The sequence below is a fragment of the Pogona vitticeps genome, chromosome ZW-PAR, assembly GCF_051106095.1.
Source record: "Pogona vitticeps strain Pit_001003342236 chromosome ZW-PAR, PviZW2.1, whole genome shotgun sequence".
Taxonomy (NCBI): Eukaryota; Metazoa; Chordata; class Lepidosauria; order Squamata; family Agamidae; genus Pogona; species Pogona vitticeps.
In genome coordinates this window covers 3,561,226-3,580,333 of record NC_135800.1, presented here as the reverse complement: position 1 = coordinate 3,580,333, position 19,108 = coordinate 3,561,226, and the positions used below count along the sequence as shown (strand labels likewise).

The 19,108-nt window shown below is 47.1% G+C and overlaps 1 long non-coding RNA gene across 6 annotated transcripts in view; it reads right to left on the bottom strand.

Moving 5' to 3' along the window:
- LOC110082923 (uncharacterized) overlaps positions 1-17,414 on the bottom strand; it is a 93,161-nt gene extending 75,747 nt beyond the window's left edge. For 2 of the 6 annotated variants that reach the window (XR_012082240.2, XR_013539686.1), the window contains exons 1-3: positions 16,866-17,339; positions 16,605-16,725; positions 16,399-16,484 (exon numbers count right to left, since the gene is read on the bottom strand). This is a non-coding gene — a long non-coding RNA (uncharacterized LOC110082923). Of the gene's footprint in view, positions 1-16,398; positions 16,485-16,603; positions 16,726-16,865 lie in introns of those variants that run through there. The other 4 variants (XR_013539684.1, XR_013539685.1, XR_013539687.1 and 1 more) reach the window with 3 other exon arrangements.
- Between the last annotated feature and the right edge of the window lie 1,694 nt (positions 17,415-19,108).

Genomic DNA, 19,108 nt, shown 5'->3' with positions numbered 1-19,108 from the left:
TTGTTTTCCCTCCAAAGCAGAGTCCTTCAAAGCTGCTGGGTCGGCACAATCAACATGCAAACGAAGCCCGTGCTTCTCTGCCTACAACCAAGTTCCCGATCCGGATGTAAACATTTCCACAGTGGCATACCACGTTAATTGTAGGGCAAAGTGTTTTTGAGAGGGATTTGGTCCTGGAACAGGCAATTAAGACCCGTTAGCTTTACAAATGACCTGCTCCCAACAGAGCTCCAATCTGCAAGGAGAGCTTTATTGATACGGATCCATAAAGCGATCTGCCCCTACGGACCACAGCTGCAGGGATTCCTTCCCCAGCAACCGAATCCTGCCCTCCGATCCCACACGTCATTTGTGTGCTGTGAACGCACAAGGCGTTGGTTGGTGTGATGGATCCGAGAAATTTGGACGGCCATTCTCTCTCCTCTCCCTCGTGCCAAAAAGACGTTTCTCTCTTTCTTTCTCTCACACGTGCGTGCTCCTGCTCTGTCCTTCCCTGCTTTGTTTAATGATTCCTGACGTCTCATCAGCCATATTGTAAAGTTCCTCTTTGGAAAAAGAGGAACAGATTGTTTCCCTGGCAGCAGAGAGGGAGGGAGAGCCTGCTAAGAGCATCTTCCCATGTCTGCCTGGGCTGTTTTCTGTCATCTAGACAGCTTGTTTTCAACTTCTCTTCTTAGCATTGGAATTTTATTTTTAACAACACACACACTCTCTCTCTGACATGTGTAACAAGTAACCTGATTGATGAGTCGGCAAAGGATGTGTGTGAATAGATGCTGCTGGACTTCAAATCCCAGCATTCATCACTGCCGGTAATCCTGCCTAGGACTGATGGGGGATAGAGTCCAGGCACAAATGGAGGGCCTCCCTTTGACCTCAGCCACTGAGGAGGCCACAACAGACAGAGATACTAAGCTAGGCGGGCATTTGATCCCCCGCTTAAGGAACCACTGGATAACATTTAAATTTAGTTACTATTTGCTTTTATTCGAGGAAGACGGCCACACAAAGTATCTCCATCTGTACGGACACTCGCTCAAGGGGCTTCTGCCACTAAGTTTAGAGCACTATCTCTGAATGGGTTTCCTGATACCATCCTTGTAAGTTTTTCTTACCATCCTGGTAAAGCGACGTACAATAAAATGTTCAAAACAAAACAGGAGCAAACAATTCTGGGGGAAACCGGATCCAATTCAAGGGCAGGACGGAAGAATAGGCTTCTAAGAGACCATCGGAAACCTAGCAAGGATAAGCCGATAAAGAAAATAAGCTCCCACTTTTCAATGAAGCTCCCTTGAGAATGACAAGACCCAGAATGGCCGGCTTCACGATGTAAATCAGGGCACCGCTTTAAAAACATGACTTTTCCACTCTCTGAGATTCACGATTCCAGTGATGATTTTAACTGTGTTCCATTATTTTTATCCGAGGGCTTTGATTCTCGCTTTGGTCTCAAATCTGTTTGTGAAAGAAGGTTTGTTAGCCACCACGGGGGGCTACTCTTCAGCTTAACCATGCCGTGAAATAAATCCAAAGGTGGAATAAAACAAAAAAAGACGACAACAACAACAACAGAATCTGTCCCGATGCTGCGGGTCCGCCTCGCTCCGACTTTGTCCATTACCTTCTGCACAAGAACCTGTGATGGAAACCTCCCTGTATGTGCAACGTGTAAAATGCTGAAAATTGCATTTATATAACACTGGCATCCCTTATTCCGGGATTCGCCGGGGCCTGGCTCCATTTCCAAAATGAAAACCCTGCCCCTTAAAGGTCCACCTCATGGTGCTTTGTTCGGGCACTGACACGAGTTCGGGAGAGGATGATGCTCTCCTGGGTGGAAGCAGCCCTTTCGCTTGCCAGAGGTGAGGGGCTAACAGGCCTTTGTTCTGAAAACCAGCCAGAGAAGGCGGCCACTTTCCAGACTTAGCTCGCCACCTTGAGGCCGTGGGGAGTAACGCGGGCAGAGAGCCACCCGGCCACCGCTCTCTCCCTCCCTCTGGTCCAGAGATGCCACATTGTCCATTTTGACTACAAATCCCAGAATCCCCCAGCCAACGGGGTCATTTTTGCACAGCTTTTTGCCACTGTTGTTGTTACATGCTGCTAAGTTGCTTCTGACGGATGGCGACTCCATGAAAGAGCGATCTTCGGCTCGGCTCGGCTCTTGGAAACGCGAGCCCGTGGCTTCCTTAGGGACTCAGTCCATCTCGTATTTGATCTTCCTCTTTTCCTGCTGCCTTCCGCCTTTCCCGGCGTTATCGTCTTTTCCCTATCAGCTTTCTTGACGGTCCAGCTTTCACACCCATACATGGTGATAGAAAGCGCAAAAGTGCAGATGATCTTGGCCAGACACTTGTTTAGGAATTATGGGAGTTGTAGTCCAAGAAAAATGACTTTTCCAAACCCTGGCTTTAGAAGAGTAAAACTGAAGGACATAAATTGTATCTCTGCTTCAGCCCGGACAAGAACACAGTGGAGTTGTAACAACTTTTGAGATTTTGGTTTATTTCAAATGGGGTTCGTAGCAGGTGCTTAAGGGCCTGACCTCGAACTCAGTCTACGTCTGGGCAGAAGTAGTGGATCAGGACCTGGGCTGGCAATCCCTCCCTGTTGAACTTCCACCCTTCCACCGAATGAGCGAAAGAGGAAGGGAAAGAAGGAACCGAGAACAGGTTGGAAATTTTTGAATTTGCAGGCAACGTGCGTTTCGTTTCCCTAGCTGGGGTTATTTATTTATCTATTACAGGGACACCCTGCCTTTCTACTTAGAAAGCAGTATTTGAGTTAGCTTACAATCTTCCCTTTAATAAAACAAACAACGAGTAAAACCCATTATAAATATAAAGTCATAAAATCGATTAAAACCAACCGGACTGTAAGAACCACAAAGCTCAACCGAACACTTAAAATCAACAACGTATGCAGATAAAAATAATACAGCGGAGCAGGCTAACTAGGGTGGGAATCGTGAGGTAGACTCTTCTCCTGGAGAGACGTACTGGCGAATGTTCGCCTGCCTGCCTAGGCGAACTCTTGCCCTGCGCTCTACCCATTAACGTTGGCATCACAAACCGCAGACAGCACCGCCTGCCAACCGTCACACCCACCCACAACCACTGGGAGGAGGTTTCAGCCAAGAGCTGGGGGACCTGTGGCAGCCTCTCTTCGGCACTACATAACCCATGGGTGGCACTGTGGGTCACTGGCTGGGTGTTCTGGGGTCAACAGTTTTCTGGAAGTGGCTCTGAAATATGGGTTGACCAAAGGAGGATGGATTTTCCTTCGGACACAGAGAGAGATCTTAACTATACCCCCAGAGGTTCTTGAACTACAACTCCCAGAAGCCTTCACAAGCTCCACTGGCTGGGATTTGTGGGAGCTGTAGTCCAAGAACATCGGGGGGGGACCCATAGTGGAGAATCACCGCCTTAAACCGCATCACCAGTCCACCTATTAAAACGACCCAAACCTGGCGCTTCCCAGAGGCGTGCCACACTACAAACCCCATCAGCCCCAGCCAGGAGAACTAATCCAGCCACATTCTGGGTGGGAAGCCCAGGTTTCTCTCCTCGACACAGGTCAGGGGTGCCGAACAGCCCGTTCTTGCTAAGGTTTCACTGCATCGTAGTCACACCCATGATCTTTACTCTTTCCATCCTTCTCGGTTTGCAAAGACGCAAATTTCGGTTTGGGAAAGAGAGAGAGAGAGAGAGAGGAGAGAGAAAGCACAATTTAGATGACGACGTGATGATTCCCGCCCCACCTACAGAAACACTTGGGGCGGCTTCCCCATCTTTATGCATTAGCTCGACATGAATATACAAGAAGTATTTCAACCCTAATTCTGTTTGAAAATGCTGGAATTGTGTCTGTATATTTTTCGCTAAAAGCAGGTCCCCTGAGCTCGAGAGAGCTTTAAATTCTTAGACACACTTAGTCAAGACACACACACACACATACACATGCTCGAGAGAGAAACAATATAAGGAAGAGACAGCCACAGAGAGTTTAATGCCATATTACCATGCTAATCTTGGTGGAGAATTTAATGTTCCTTTTTCCAAACAGGCATGCAAATTTCGACGGTTTCCCCCCACCCCACCCCGCTCCCGGCACTTGCTTAGTTTAACTAAATTAAGTCTGTGTGCAAAAAAATAAAAATACTCCCATTGGGGGGGGGGGCTAAGAACAGCCCTATGGGAGGTGGCCCATTAAGGGAAATGGGGCACAGCCCCCCCACCTCATGCTTCGAGAGGCAGGTGGGTGGAAACAGAGTGAGGGTCAGCTCAGGGAGCATGCGCACAAAGGCAGGTGTGGGTCCGTTGGGGGGTGAGGTGGGGCACCCTGTCATCACTCGCCCAAACAGACCAGCCCCCCCCCCCTCCCGGGGCAGAGCGGGCGCTTTCCTAGACTGCCACTCGCTTAAGGAACGCCACGCGGTGGTGACACTGCAGTCCTGCAGTCGAGACTCTGCTCACATGCCTGAGTTTGATCCCGATGAACTCGGGTAGCCGGCTCGAGGTTCACTCAGCCTTCTGTCCTTCTGAGGTTGGTAAAATGAATACCCAGCTCACGGGGGGGGGGGAGTCCCCAAAACCGCGGTCAGTAGGAGCAGCCGTGTCAGTTCAGGGGGGGCCAGAACAGAAGCACACGGAAACACGGCGTGGATACCACCATCCGGCCGCAATCTGGGGACTCTTATCTTTTGCAACCCACACACAATGAAGACTCCTGTTGTGAGATATTTCCTCCAGAGGCCCAAAATCTTGCAGGGTGTGAACCTTCCCCGTGGAGGTGCTCAACAAGTCATGGCGGTCTAAAATCAATGAGATGAAACCCTTGCTGACCCTCCTAGTCAAGAGCTAGGAAAATTAGGCAACAGAGAAGATTGGACAGCAGACGTAATGGAAGAAGACCACAGTTGGAAGAGGCAAAAGAGAAGGAATATGGGCGTTGTCGTCCAGCAACTTCTAGAGGCTCGTTCCTCTATATATTCAATCGCCTTAAAGTCCTTCTGGGATGCTCAGTGTAGTGCAGTGGATAGAATGACAGAATAGGACTCTGGAGGCCTGAGTTCGAATCCCTGCTCCACCACGGAAGCTTCCTGGGGATAGGGAACTGGCCAAACGACTCCTTAAATATTTCACTTATCTTGAAAATCCTCTTAGGGTGGCTATAAGTCGGTTCCAACTTGACAGTGCACACAGACACACACACAAAAAAGTCTATCCAAGCCCAAAACTCCCTCCCTCACGCATGTACGCAAAGCCGTCACTTCGAAGGCAGTTCTTCATGCCTGGCAGTTTTTCTTCTCCCCCCCCCCCCCACACTTTTTGCACTCTCCTCTGCTGTGAAACATTATTATTTGCCAATAAAAGTTGGACCTCTCTATCGCAATGGGCTCCCCCCCCCCCCCGTCGGGTTAGCAGACGGCACCCCCTGCCCTTCCTGATTAGCACTCCATAGCCCCCAGGTTTCGTAAAAGTGGAGAGGTGGGGGGAAACTGCTTCCCCTCCAAATGGGGCATGCTGATGAAGAGCTAATCCAATTACAGCATTCAGAACAACACGCAGAGTTATTTGGTTCTAATGGTACTTTGTGTATTTCCCCTTCAGCGACTCTCTCTCTGTCAAACACACGCACACACAGACACACACACTTCTCCCCGGTCTGCTCCATTCTCCATCATCTCCTTCTTCTGCCTGATCGTTTGTGAGATGATTTCAGGGCAAGACAAATCTGCTGCCTTGTTCTCATCAAACCACAAAATCTCTCTCCCTCCTCCACCACCCCCCCAGGAAAAGAAGCAAAGGAGGTTAAGAAAAGGACATTAATTGCTGGCCCACCAAATTCCATCAACCCCATGCAGCCAACGGAAAGACCCACGGACGGCCGAAAGGCCGAAATTTCTTTGCTTCCTTGTTATAAAACATGGAAAAGAGTTTATTTCTAGTTACACTTTTAGAAAAATGGGAATACCAGAAACTTACTGGCCTGAGACAGTACAACACACTCAACGAGTGAAGTTATACACACACAGACCCCCCCATAAATAGAAATCCCAACTTTTTAAAGTTGCAGTTCTACCATTAAAGTTGTTCGCTGTTCCATCCAGCTGTGACCGAGCCTAGCCATTCTCCAAAAAAAAAAAAAAGGAATTAATTACAAGACACTTTTTTCGTAACTACTGTTTCCGAACACGAGCCTAGCGACTGGTTCGAGAAAAGTATCGGCACACTTGATGAAGGCAGACACTGCGACGTCAAGAGGATGTCCACTGTTTTTCTAACAAATCTTCTGCTTTCTTTCTTTCTTTCTTTTTCTCCCCCTTCTTTTTCTTTTCATTTTGAACCAGGTCAGGCGATAGCCTGGGGGAAGCAACAGCTGATGTCCACAGCCGGTGTGGAAGACAGCTGCTGCTCACACGGAGTTGTGGAGAGGAAAACGGCCGCGCGGTTCTGGCTGACGTTCCTTGCAAGGCAGGCTGGGGAACGAGGAGGAAAATCCAGGAGCAGATGACCGGTCAAAAAAGGACAAAGAGTCGGAGACGACAGAGTTGCGTAGCGAGAGCTGGAAACTGTGCTTGACGAGGTAACTCACGGCCTTGTTGGAAAAAACAATTGCCGTGTTGGAAAATACGTTACTTCTTGCGCTTGTCGTTCTTTTTTTGAAGTCGTGGGAAGTTAATGGACCTTAAGGGTCAGCCAGAGAAGGGCACAAAATAGGACTTTCCTTGTACCTCTAGAAAGGTCTTTGAAATGTCCTTCAAAAAGGTAGCACTTGAAAGGAATAAAAAACCATTAATGGCTGCACTAATAAAGTAGCCCTGATTCTATGCTTTTAATTTTACTGTCCCCTCGTTATCCACCAAAAAGACCTAGTTATAGGTAGCTACGTTGCTGTTGGTAAACTCTGATAAATTCTGAAACACAGCGCACGCCCTGATAATCCCTACAGCCAAGTCTTTGAGAACATTGCTAAATATTGGCAGCACGGCGAGGTCATTTTTTTCTGCTCACCCAGGGAGAGTCTTTCGTAAGTTCAACGGCTCTTCATTGCCCCCCTTCAAGATCAATCCAGTGCAAAGTACTTATCATGACGAAAGGGACAGGCGACAACAACATATTGTTACTGAGAGAATCCAACACATACACGTGTCTTGATGGCAAGAGAGCTTTCATGGGAGAGCGATGCCTAAGATGGGACAGCATTAGAGTTCTTGCTAATCAAAAAGTTGAGGTGAAATCACAGTCCCTGCTAACGTAACTGAGGTTTCAAGCGTATAAGCTGTAAAGGGTTATGCACACCCTTCGTGTGATGTTGAAATAATAATATTTAGTATTTATCCGTCCAAGATCTGCCTGTTGATTCTTCTGCCCCCAAATCTCCTTGGCAGACCATCTGGCTCATCGTGGCACATGGATGGAAGCACCCTAGGGATCTCTCTCATCCTGAGGCAGAAGTATTTTCGGCTGGCATGACCTACCGTTGGCATCAGATATTTGAGTCAGGGCCGCCTCTGGGCCTAGACACCCTTGGTGGCTGGGCCGCTTTCCAACATCCATGAAAGTTGACTGCTTCACTCGAGAGTTCCACCTTGGTGCATCCTGCGCACGCCGTCCTGTCTGTCCCGGCTCGCCCATTTCAGACACGGTTACAAGGCCAAGAGTTTATAACGCCAGCCCTCTCGCGCCCCCCACGCCCAGGCCATCATCAAGAAGTAACAGCCGGCGCAATGGCTTGTAGGTTGCGTTTTTACGCCGTCGTTAAGCAGCTTGGCAGTTGCCCTTTGGAGCAGGTTGAATGCGCGGCGCACGGCTGGGCTTTTATGCGTCTGCCGGGGAACGAACATGGAGTGCGAGAGAGCAGACAGTGGCTTCATTAGAGTCTATTTTCCGTTGGCTCGGACTGCTGGCCTGGAAGCAGCTTTTCTGCGCCAAGGGTAGTTATGGAGGAGAGGGCTGGCGGTGTCCTTGGGCCCCGCGCACGGAGATCGCTTTGGCCGCAAACGCGTGCGGCTTGCCGAGCAAAAGGTGCATTACGTCTGCTGCGCTGAGCACGTCTCGCCCTCTCAGCGAGCGAGCGAGCAAACAAGCAAACCAAACAACCTGGAATCTGGTTTCCAAGAACTTCTCAGGGCCAACTCGTACAGAACGCAGGCGATCCAAGGCTGCAGGAAAGACGTTTAGCATTTAGCCTTAGCATTTAGTACTAGCTAGGTCTGCGGAAGGGGAGCCGTTTTCCAAGGCCAAACCGAGAGATGTAGATTCTAAGACAGCTTGTCTGTATAAAAACAATAAAATGAAATAATACAAATAAATACAAATTACTGCCTGACACAGAATTGTTAAGGACCTTCTTCCTTCCTTCATCAGCTTCTTTCTTCTTTCCTTCCTTTCTTCTATCATCAGCTCTTTCCTTCCTTCCATCCATCCTTCCATCCATCCATCATCAGCTACTTCCTTCCTTTTTATACCATGTCTTTCATCCAATGGATACAGGACTCTCTTCCTCCCTCCTTTACTCTCACAACAGTCCTCTGAGGTAGGATCTGGCTGACAAGAGCACAGCTGGGCCCAAGCCGGCTTCATGGCTAAATGAGGATTTTTGGTTAAAAAGCAGACAGTGTGACAGATTTTATTTTGCTTGGTAACACAGCACTGGGGGAGCTGACCTTTATGTGTCTTCCTTGATCTGAATGCAACCCCAAATAGCTGCTCTTTGACCCCCACCAGGGAGACATGTAAAGGACTTGAAAAAGACCCAAGAGCCCGGACGATACCACTGGAATGAAGCCCTTCCAATCTGTCAGAGAAGAGGAAGAAGGAGGGCCTCAGGAGATACACGTGCAAATCTTTACGGAGTGGACCACTCACCTTCTGTCAGCCTGACATACTCCAAGGGTTATCCCGAGGATAAAGCCCAAGGGGGACCATCAGAGCTCTAAACACAAGGAAAAATCAGCTCCTCTAAATGAGAGGAAAGGGGAGACAGTCCAGGCCATACAGCGGTGTTTTCATGTCAGGGGTTCTTCAGTGCCCTGCTCCCACCCAAACCATATACATAAGGCAGGAATCCACCTTGCCACGGAGGCTAAACAGAGCGGCGACTCAGGCTGGGGTGCAACAGGCGCCTTCCTCCAAGAGCAGATACCTGGACGACCTCTCCGTGTCGGGAGAAGCAGAGCAACGCGTGGGAGCCTCCGATCCAGCAGACGAACCGGCGGATGGGAAAGAGGGGAGGCTGAGCAGAGAGAGTCACAACAACATGCCATCGTTCAAGGGTGGATCTGGAGCAGATGACATGAGACATCCAGGGCTCCGAAAGGGGCGATGGAAGGCTGTGTGGAGGGTAAATCCTGCGTCACACAGCTCTGGATTTCTTTCTCTCTCTCTCTTCCTTCCTTCCTTCCTTCTTATCTACCTATTTATCTGAGCCATTTTTCATCAAGCACGTACAGTACAGGGGTATGGAAGGCATACAGAATATCGCAGGGGGAGCGCAGCAAGGAGGTGGTATCGGATCCTGTCAATCCCGCATCCTCGTCGCAGCCTCCCCTCCCTTCCAGCCCCCCCACCCCACCCGCGTCTGTCTGGCCTCAGGTGGGTGCTCCTCTCGTCCTCAGCTCCGGCTGGCCCGGGCAACCGAGACAGCTGGTTACCATATTGGCCTCAGATACGCTGTCATATCCTATTTGCCGGCTTGCTCCTTCCCTGCCATCGCCGGAGTTGGAGTTGGGTTTTTTTTCTGGGTCAACGAAGCGGCATCCAGGACAAAAGGTGGTGACAGGGAACATATTCTGCTTCCCCCACAAAGCAGGGTGAAAAGGGCTCGTGGGTCTGACGCCGGGACAGCCAGTCTACGATTGCCAGGAAGCACAAGAGGTCACTCAACCCTAATAAGTTTTTTCGAGAGAAGTGAATGGTTTTATCACTTCCACTCTCCCACCAAGCTTCCGAGGCCGAGCGGAGATTTGAACCCACAACTCCCAAGTCCTAGTCCGTCACTCGATCCATGACACATCACTGGGCTATCTATGTTCCAAAAAGTCCCCCGGCTTCTAAAAGTTTTCGTTCTACACTATGCAACAGGCTCTCTGTGCGTTTCCTTCAGTAATAGGAAAACAGGCCACCTCTCCCTGCATAATTCAGCCAATTTTTTTTTTCATGCTCCATATTTTATTTTATTTAAAAAATCTCACAATGTATTTTACAGCTCTCTCGGGAAAACCATTACACTACAGAGAATCACTACGGGGCCCCCGTAAGGGATCGATCCAGCTTCCAATATCAATACGCAGAACACTTGCGTGGTGGACTACCCCCAACAACAGCTCGATGAAATTAGCAAATAAAAGGGATTTATTTTTTAAAAGAGGGGAAACGAAAAAGCAGATGAAAGCAAACTCATAATTCTGCCAATGTTTATGGTCTCCGTTTCACCTCTTGATCAGCGGTGTGATATTTTTTAAGTACCTGTGTTTGCGATCGTCGTTTGTGATGCTTTAAAGTGAAGGTGGGAAATGTGGTTGAAGGACGGCAGGTCCCATCATTCCTCACCCGTTAGCTATGGCTGAGGGGAGATGTAGCCCAAGAACAAAGGGAAAGTCATACATTCCCAACGCCTCCTTCACATGTAGGTTTTACATAATAATAATATGTAACACTGATTTACCAGTTTTGTATATCAGTTCTGACTTAGGGTGACCTTTTTCAGGGTTTTCTAGATAGAGATCGCTCAGAAGTGCTTTACTTTTACCTTCCACTAGGGGCGCCCTGGGACTGTGCAGCTTGCCCAAAGCCACCTAGGCTGGCTCTTCTCCTGGGGGGGGGGGGGAGAGACTGAACTCCCAACCCTCTGGCTCCACAGCCAGATGCTTAAACCACTGAGTTATCCAGCCAGCTATACCGGTTTGGCCCTACTTTAGTTGCTATGGCTCTTATCTTAAAGCATCCTGGGATTTGTAGTCTGAGGAGCGATTTACAACTCTTTGACAAGAGAGCTCTAGAGCGGTGGTACTCGAACTGTGGTCCCCAGATGTTCTTGGACTGCAACTCCCAGAAACCCTAAGCCAACGGAGCAACTGCCGCCCGAGAACATCTGGCGACCCCAGTTTGAGAATCACTGTTCTAGAGCAACGGTTCCCAGAGATTCTTGGACTCCAACTCCCAGAAGCCTTCGCCACTAGCTACACTGGCCAGGATGTTTGGGAGTTGTAGTCCAAGAACATCTGGGGACATCAGGTTAGGAACCACTGCTCTAGCATTCCCAAAAATGACAGGAGAGAGTTCTAGGTTCCCCGCCATCCTACAAGGATGGAGCCACGGCAGTCTGAACTGTTTTTCAAGCGGTTCTCCCTGCATAGTGCCGACCTGCTCAGTGTCACAGAGCTAACGTGCAAGATCCTGCATGCAAGCAACCAAGCCGTCGGTTTCTTAGTCCTGTTAGAGCAGCTGGTCCTCCGTCAGCTTCCCTTCCATGCTGACAGGCAGGCGATGCAGGTGGTTTTTCTGCACGGCTTGTGATCACTGGGACTCCTAATGAAGCCAACGGCTGCTCTGCCCAGTGCCAACCAATCGGAAAGGGCTGCGCCGAGCCGCCTGGCGCAGGAATTATTAATGTTCTGAAGGACGGACAGCCGGCTGGGTGGGTTAGCCTGAGGGGAGCAGCAAGTGGTGGTATGGTTACCATGAGCAGTGATGAAAAATTGAAAAGCTGGTGAACGTTATTGTCAAGCTTGCCTCGGCTAAGCCGGGCGCATAAACAGCGGGGCAGGCGGCTGGGATGGATTGGGAGGGGAAGGAGACAGAAATCCAGGATGGCCTTCGTTCAACATGCCGATACAATATGGGAAAGGGTGTGTGTGTCCCATCGGGGCTTCTACGGACGCTACCCAACAGCGATGCCTGCATGGAGGAGACAGAAGCCACCTCTTCGTCTTTGTTCACCAAGAAAGAATGGCAGAAAATCACAACCTGAAAAGGGCAGGGTTGGCCACAATGACTGTCCGCTGAGAACAACTCAGAGTCCTGTGATGCCTTGAAGACTAACACCATGGGTGACCCCCCCAGAGCTTGCAAAAGAGGCTGCCGGGAATTACTGAATCCTAGAATGGCATAAATGTGTTTCCATTAATATAACTAGAAATGCGACAAATAACTAAACGTTTAGTTATAGAGATATAGTCTGGTGTACCCGGATGCAAATATAAAGCCTTTTAGACAACCTAAGAATCTAATAAATGCCCTACAATAAATTGACTTGACTCACTGAATTAAAAAAAAACGGGCAACTCAGCCGTGGGGGAGAGGCGCCCAGAAATTGGCACCCAGAAATTCTCCTCACCAACATGGCCCTCTCCATCAGCTTTTCAATTGGGAAGACAGAACAGGAGAGGGTGAATGCTATCAACCAGGGTGGGCCAAGTGAGGGGGTGTGGCCTAGAGAAACGAGGCGGGGCTTAGGGGAAATGGGGAGGCTCTGACTGAGGACCCTGGCCACCTGCGGCCGACCTGCAGATTTCCCATTTTTGTTACGTGTCTTTATCTACTCAAGACGCAAATCCTAAACTGAATCTGGCCATTCTTATTCCAAGATAAATATTTCTAGGATTGTAACCTAAAAAAACAGTTGAGGTGTGGTTGTTGTTGTTTTTTTAAGGTCTTTAGTTCAAGCAATTAATCAATCCGAAGTTGCCGGCCCTGATCATTATCGCTTTATTTATTATTTTTCTTGTGTGAAGAAGGCACCAAGCTGCCTTTTGTCCTCCCTGTCTTAATCTAAGCCACATTTTAATTCCCCCTGGCAAGCTCTTTCAATTAGCCAGCACAAATAACCCAGGCTGCTTGATGTGTTCATTAACGACATGGTTTCTCACCCCCACACATACACACACACCCCACACACCCCACCCCAATCACCGCGTGACAGGCTGGATGACAAAACTGTCTCAGGTCGATACGGAGACCTGGAACAAACACATTTCAAGCCAAGGAAACGCTTGCCGTGTAATCAGAATTGATACCACCCACCCGTGGGTTTGCGCCCGAACCTGCTTTAAAGGTTAAAGCCCCAAATGGAGAAAATAAGGCCATTTCAGAACAATTAGGAACAAGAGCACAAAGGGCGGCCCTCCAGAGAAGTAAACCCACTGCACAACTGCCCTTATCATCATCATCGCCATCATCTTAGATCTGCAGAGCTGGAACGGATCCTATGGATCATCGAGTCCAACTGTTCTCAAGCAGGCCCAGGGCGGGGGGGGGGGATCGAACTCCCAACCTGTGGCTCTGCAGCCAGATGCCTAAACCACTGAGCTAACCCATTATGCATTTGGTTAACTGGATTTTGGTCTGCCCACCTTGCTACTTACTTAGCTACCTAACTACCCGTATCATTTTTCTGCCCCACGCACGCTTCAGCAACTTAGAATAAACTAAAATTGTTAAAAGACAAATTAAAAATATTGTTTTTAATAAAGCCAATCATCATCATCATCCTCATCTTAGAATTGCAGAGCTGGAAGGGACCCTGTGGATCACCGAGTCCGCCTTTGTCAAGGAGGCAAAGTAGGGAATCGAACTCCCAACCTCTGGCTCCAGAGCTAGATGCTTAAAGCACTGAGTTATTCCACAATTAGCATTCCTTATAAGCGGATTTAAACATTCTCTAAATACCAGTTTTAGAAACCAGTCACTGAGACCTTCAAAACAATACAGCTTCTTGGTAGAAACTCAACAGAGATAGAGGCAGCCTACCCCCCCCCCCTTTACGAAGGAGTTCCACAATTCAGAAATTAAATTTGCTGGGTGGGTAGAGAACAAATTTCTCACATCCTCTCCAACTTCTCACACAAATCGAATCAAACTGGGGCCTAAATAATTCCAGACCAAACCAGGATACATTCTGAAGTCCCAAACTGGCCGGTCAAATTGAACCCAGTGAGCTGTGCGCCACCCTAACGCAAAGTAGAATCCGCATCAGCTACCAAGAGGAGACACAGCATAGCGATAGAACAACTGCTTACTGTGCCGCTTCAATTCCCAGCATCTCCAGTTTTAAAAGATCAGATCACCGTGACCTGTTTTCACTGCAGACATTTCTCCAGTCTGTGTCAACTACCCTGAGCCCCCCCAAGAGATTTTCAGGCTTCATTTTACAAAACGTTGATTTTTCTAGTTACTACTTCCCATTCATTGCAAGACCCTCCTTTTCTACAGAGAAGGACACGATTCTGTTCGAGCAAAGGGAGGGAGTGGCAGGTGTATCCACGCTTGTCCATGGACCCTTTGCTTATGACAATGTTCGTGTTGAAAATGTTTGACGGATGCTGTTTCTGAACTTCTGTAAAAATGGTTTTCTGCATCCAAAGAAAAGGGGAGAAAAAAAGTGGGGGTGTGGAAAGAGAGAGAGAAAGGGAAAGAAATAGTGTGTGGCTCAGCGTTCAGAAGGTCCAGGAAGGATGCTCGAGGGACCACAATGGCCTTCTGTAGCTAGCCTCAGCACATTCGTCATGAGCGGACATACCTTCCAAAGTGCACTTGACTTAATCTCAAGGGGCTGCTGCATTGCTGACTTCTGGAAATTTCACTAAGCAGATGGCCGGCCGGTTCCTCTTGGAATCAGCCTGGGAAGATTGTCTCTTTTTTTCAGGGTAGAAATATGAGAGGTAGAAAGAGGGGGAGAGCTTGGAAAAGTTTATTTTGGGGATGACAACTCTCCCAGCCTCCAAGTCTGCATGGCTGGTTTTGGGAAACAGGTTTGGAAAAGGAGCTTTTCTCAAGTTTTGGGAAAGTACAATACTTGGAAATGTTCTCTCTTTTTTTCAGAATGGGCAGTTTCGGGAGTTTTGGATCAGAAAAGTAACTTTTTCCAAACTCAGGGAGGAAATGGGGGGGCAAGCATTATTCAGCCCACTTTTTCTGTGGAAAGTAAGAACCAGCAAATGCCATGTAAACACAGACAAATCTATGGGCTTCTGTTTCTTAAAGTTCCAATTCGAAATTTGTCTCAAACTTGGCTCTTTCCTCAAAGTCAGCACAAGAATTTGCTGATATTTTTGTTTGCCTATTTTCTGAGACATGCATTTTTCTATACAGTTTTACCTAATCTCTATATGCTTTTTTGCAAGCCATTTTGCTCACATACTACATTTTACATGGTTGACAACTATTGCTCTATAGAGCATTTTCTGACCGTTAGGGAAGCTGCAATGGGAAGGAGACGCATACTGCGATTTGCATCCATCTATTTCAACTATTTTTGCAAAAAAGCCCGAGATCATTAGAATCGTACCCTTTCAGACAGCCACCTTTTCCCCCTCCCTCTCTCCCTTGTGAACGCATTACCCAAGTAAAGTCTCATTTACCTTCGCCTAACAGACAATGTTGCCCTTCTTTAGTTCTACCCTGCAGAAAAGGGCTCCTTTCTCAAAATTTACTTTCTGAAATGGCATTCTGGAAAAGCTTGCTCATGCCATCTAGAGGCCACACGGCTTCTTGAGAAGCAGAAGAGTCTACAAAACTTAACTTTCTGAAAAAAAGGAGGCCTTGTTTGGTTTGTTTTTAATTTTCCCCTGCTTTTGGTTTGAATTCATTCAATATATTTATATCCCACTTCTCTAAGGACTTCAAAACCGCCCCCTTACTCACCACAATAACCACTGGCCTAAGGCCACACCGTGAATTTCGTGGCTCAGTGCCACAACTGGCCTGCTGATACAATTCAAGGTAGCATTTTGAATTTTTAGAATTTCCCCGGGGCAACTCTTTATTTATATTTCTTGATTTATTTAACATATCCCACCTGGGCCACTCAAGACCATTTACAATCTAGGTTTTTTAAAAAAACAGTTTAAATTTAAAAAGCAAAATAAATCATTCAGGGAGGTGTGGGGAAAAGGATCTATAGAAGGTCTTCCACCTGCCTTTTATTAAGAAACAGCTCTGAAATGAGGGGACAAATAAAATAAGTACTCAGTTCACTTGAACGGCAGCTGGCTGTGTTTCCAGCTGGTTTTCTCTTTAAAACACACAAAATTGTCTTTAACAGGCAAAAGCAGGCTGAGTCAAGATCCTTAAGAGTTAAACTTTAAAAGAAAAGAACCAGATAAGGGGAAAGTAAAAAATAAATAAAGTAATTTGGAACCACACGACCATAAATGGTTTTTTAAAATGGTTTCCCAAAAATAATTAGCCCCAATTTCTTGTGGTTCTTAAAACTCCCAAAGAAAGGGAAACAGATTATGGATATTTGTGTGTGTTTTTCCAAATTTCATTCCAAAAAATAACCCAAAAAAGTGTTCCTGTTTTTGCTCTTAATGCATCCTTCCCAACATTGGTAAAGGCCAGAATGTTATTTTATTTTTAACATAAAACAAATCAAGGCAGCCCATACCTTAAAAAGTGGGTTTCAAACATTCAAAAGCACCGATCCGTAGAGGTGGGTGGTGGAAGAAGAGAATAAAGCCCTGGCTGTTTTTCCTTAAAAAAATCAACCCACAAACAGATTTGTATAAGGAAGAAAAAGTCATTTTCACCCAAATCTCGAAAACCATAGCCGCCCATTTTGACCAAAACCAGCAGAGTTACATTTCAACAAACCTGATTCCGAACACTATCCTTTTTGCTCCTTGTTTTTTGTTTGTTTTGACTTTGCTGTCCTCTTTTCGTTGCAGATTTTTCCACCATTTCCCCCTTTCATCTTGTCTCTCAAAAGGCCGACCTGAAGGGGAAAGGCAGGGTAAAAAAAAAAACAACCTTTAAATAAAACGAAACCAAACGAAGCAAAAACGAAACCAAACGAACTCTTTATCCAAATAAAATTAAAAATATATTGTTTAAAGAAAGAGAAACCATTCTTACTGTTGAGGTAATCTGGGCTGATTCAGCTAAAAAGTGCAGAGTCTCTCTCTCCTCTGAATTTCTGGCTATTTGCTGGCTACCTCAGGGAGCCAAATGTATTTTTTTCTTTCTTTTTTTAAACACATCCTTGAGGGTTGAAATAAATGCCTCTTCTGAGGAAAACCTTGGAAGGGGAGGGAGCCAGGGTTGAGGAGAAAGGCCTCCTTCCTCTTTCCAGGCCTCAGAGACCCTTCTGAGCATGCTCAGAAAAAGCAGCAGGGAACCAAAAAATAAAAATAAAAATAAAATAATGACGTGGGTTGGAGGGGTTGTCTTATTCTCTCATCCTCTCTCTCTGTCTCTCTCCTTCCCTCCAGAGCCAGGCCTTTTCCCTCAGACTTCAAGCCCCTTCCCTAAAACTTCAAAGGAAGGCGGCCCACCATTTTGGGCCGCCTGAGGCCGCCGACAAAATGGCCGCCCTGGTGCCCTCCTTGTGGGGGGGGAGAGGCTTCTTCTTCTTCTTCGGAGGCCCCATGGGGGGGGCAGGCCCGAGAGGCTCCCACGCCTGAGGCGGACCCCCACCCCCCACCCCCGAAACCTCCTCATGCAATCCACTTAAGAAGTAGACATCTTAAGTGGGGGGGGGGGAAATGTCGTGTGGGTGTCTGTGGGAGACACCAAACTTGAGAAAAAGGGAAGAGGAAAAAGAGGGGAAATGAGGCCAGGGTTGCCCCATTAATATACTGTATATACTGTATATATATACTGTATATAAATCCCAGGTAGCCGGCTCAAGGTTGACTCAGCCTTCCATCCTTCCGAGGTCGGTAAAATGAGTACCCAGCTTGCTGGGGGGGCAATGTGTAGCCTGTATAATTAAAAATTATAAAACCGCCCGGAGAGTGCTTGTAGCGCTATGGGGCGGTATATAAGTCCAATAAATAAATAAATAAATAAATAAATATAATGAATATGCACCAGAAGCACACATACATAGGCATTCATCGGGGTGTGTGTGTGTGTATGCACGTGCATGTGTGTGCTCGTGCACACACACACACACACACACACACACATATATTCCTTGGGCAACCCTGGTCTCATGTTCTCTCTTCTCATAGATAGGTAGGTACTGTAGATAGATTAGGAAGGAAGGAAGGAAATGAGATTTTTAGATAGATAGATTTCACTTTATCACTTTAAATGTATAATTATAAGCTTAGATAGATAGATAGATAGATAGATAGATAGATAGATAGATAGACAGACAGACAGACAGACAGACAGACAGACAGACAGACAGACAGACAGACAGATGGATGTTTTTCTTTGTGTGTGTGTGTGTATATATCTGTATGTATATACTGTATATGTATATATGTGTGTGTTTTTCTGTTTGCATCTCTCTCTCTATTTACACACACACACACACACACACACACACACACACACACACACCACCACCACCACCACCACCACCCATCTGGCAGCCAAGGCCAGGTATAGATATCTACAGAAATAGGTATAGATCTCTATACCTGGCCTTGGCTGCCAGATGGGAGATAGATAGATAGATAGATAGATAGATAGATAGATAGATAGATAGATAGATAGATAGATAGATAGATAGATAGATAGATAGATAGATAGATAGATAGATAGATAGATAGATAGATAGATAGATAGATAGATAGATAGATAGATAGATAGATAGATGGATGGATGGATGGATGGATGGATGGATGGATGGAAGAACAGGGTCATCGAAGCGGCCAACGTGAATTTGACCCAACTCCGGGAGGCAGTGGAAGACAGGAGGGCCTGGCGTGCTCTGGTCCATGGGGTCACGAAGACTCAGACATGACTTAACAACTAAACAACAACAACAAAGCCATCAGGTGGAGAATATAAGTGGCCATCCACCCAGTTTGCCTTAATAGGAGAAGACAAATTAACGAAGCAGGAGAAGATGAGGGAGCTGCCCACGATCTAGAGAGGACTCCAGGTAGAGGGTCTCCAACTCAGTAATAGCTGCGCAACACAAGCGCAACCACGCCGGGCTTTCCGGAAACATCTGTGTTGCCCTCGCTATGCCTTAAATGGCTTTTCATTCCATTGTGTCCCAAACAATAGCCTCGTTTGGCTAATTGTGTTTTAATTTAATTTAAAACAATTATATTTCAATGATAACCGGGGCTTCCCCTTCCAGCAGGCTGTCCTTCATAGGATCCATTACTCACACTGCATTTTTATTCATTTATTTA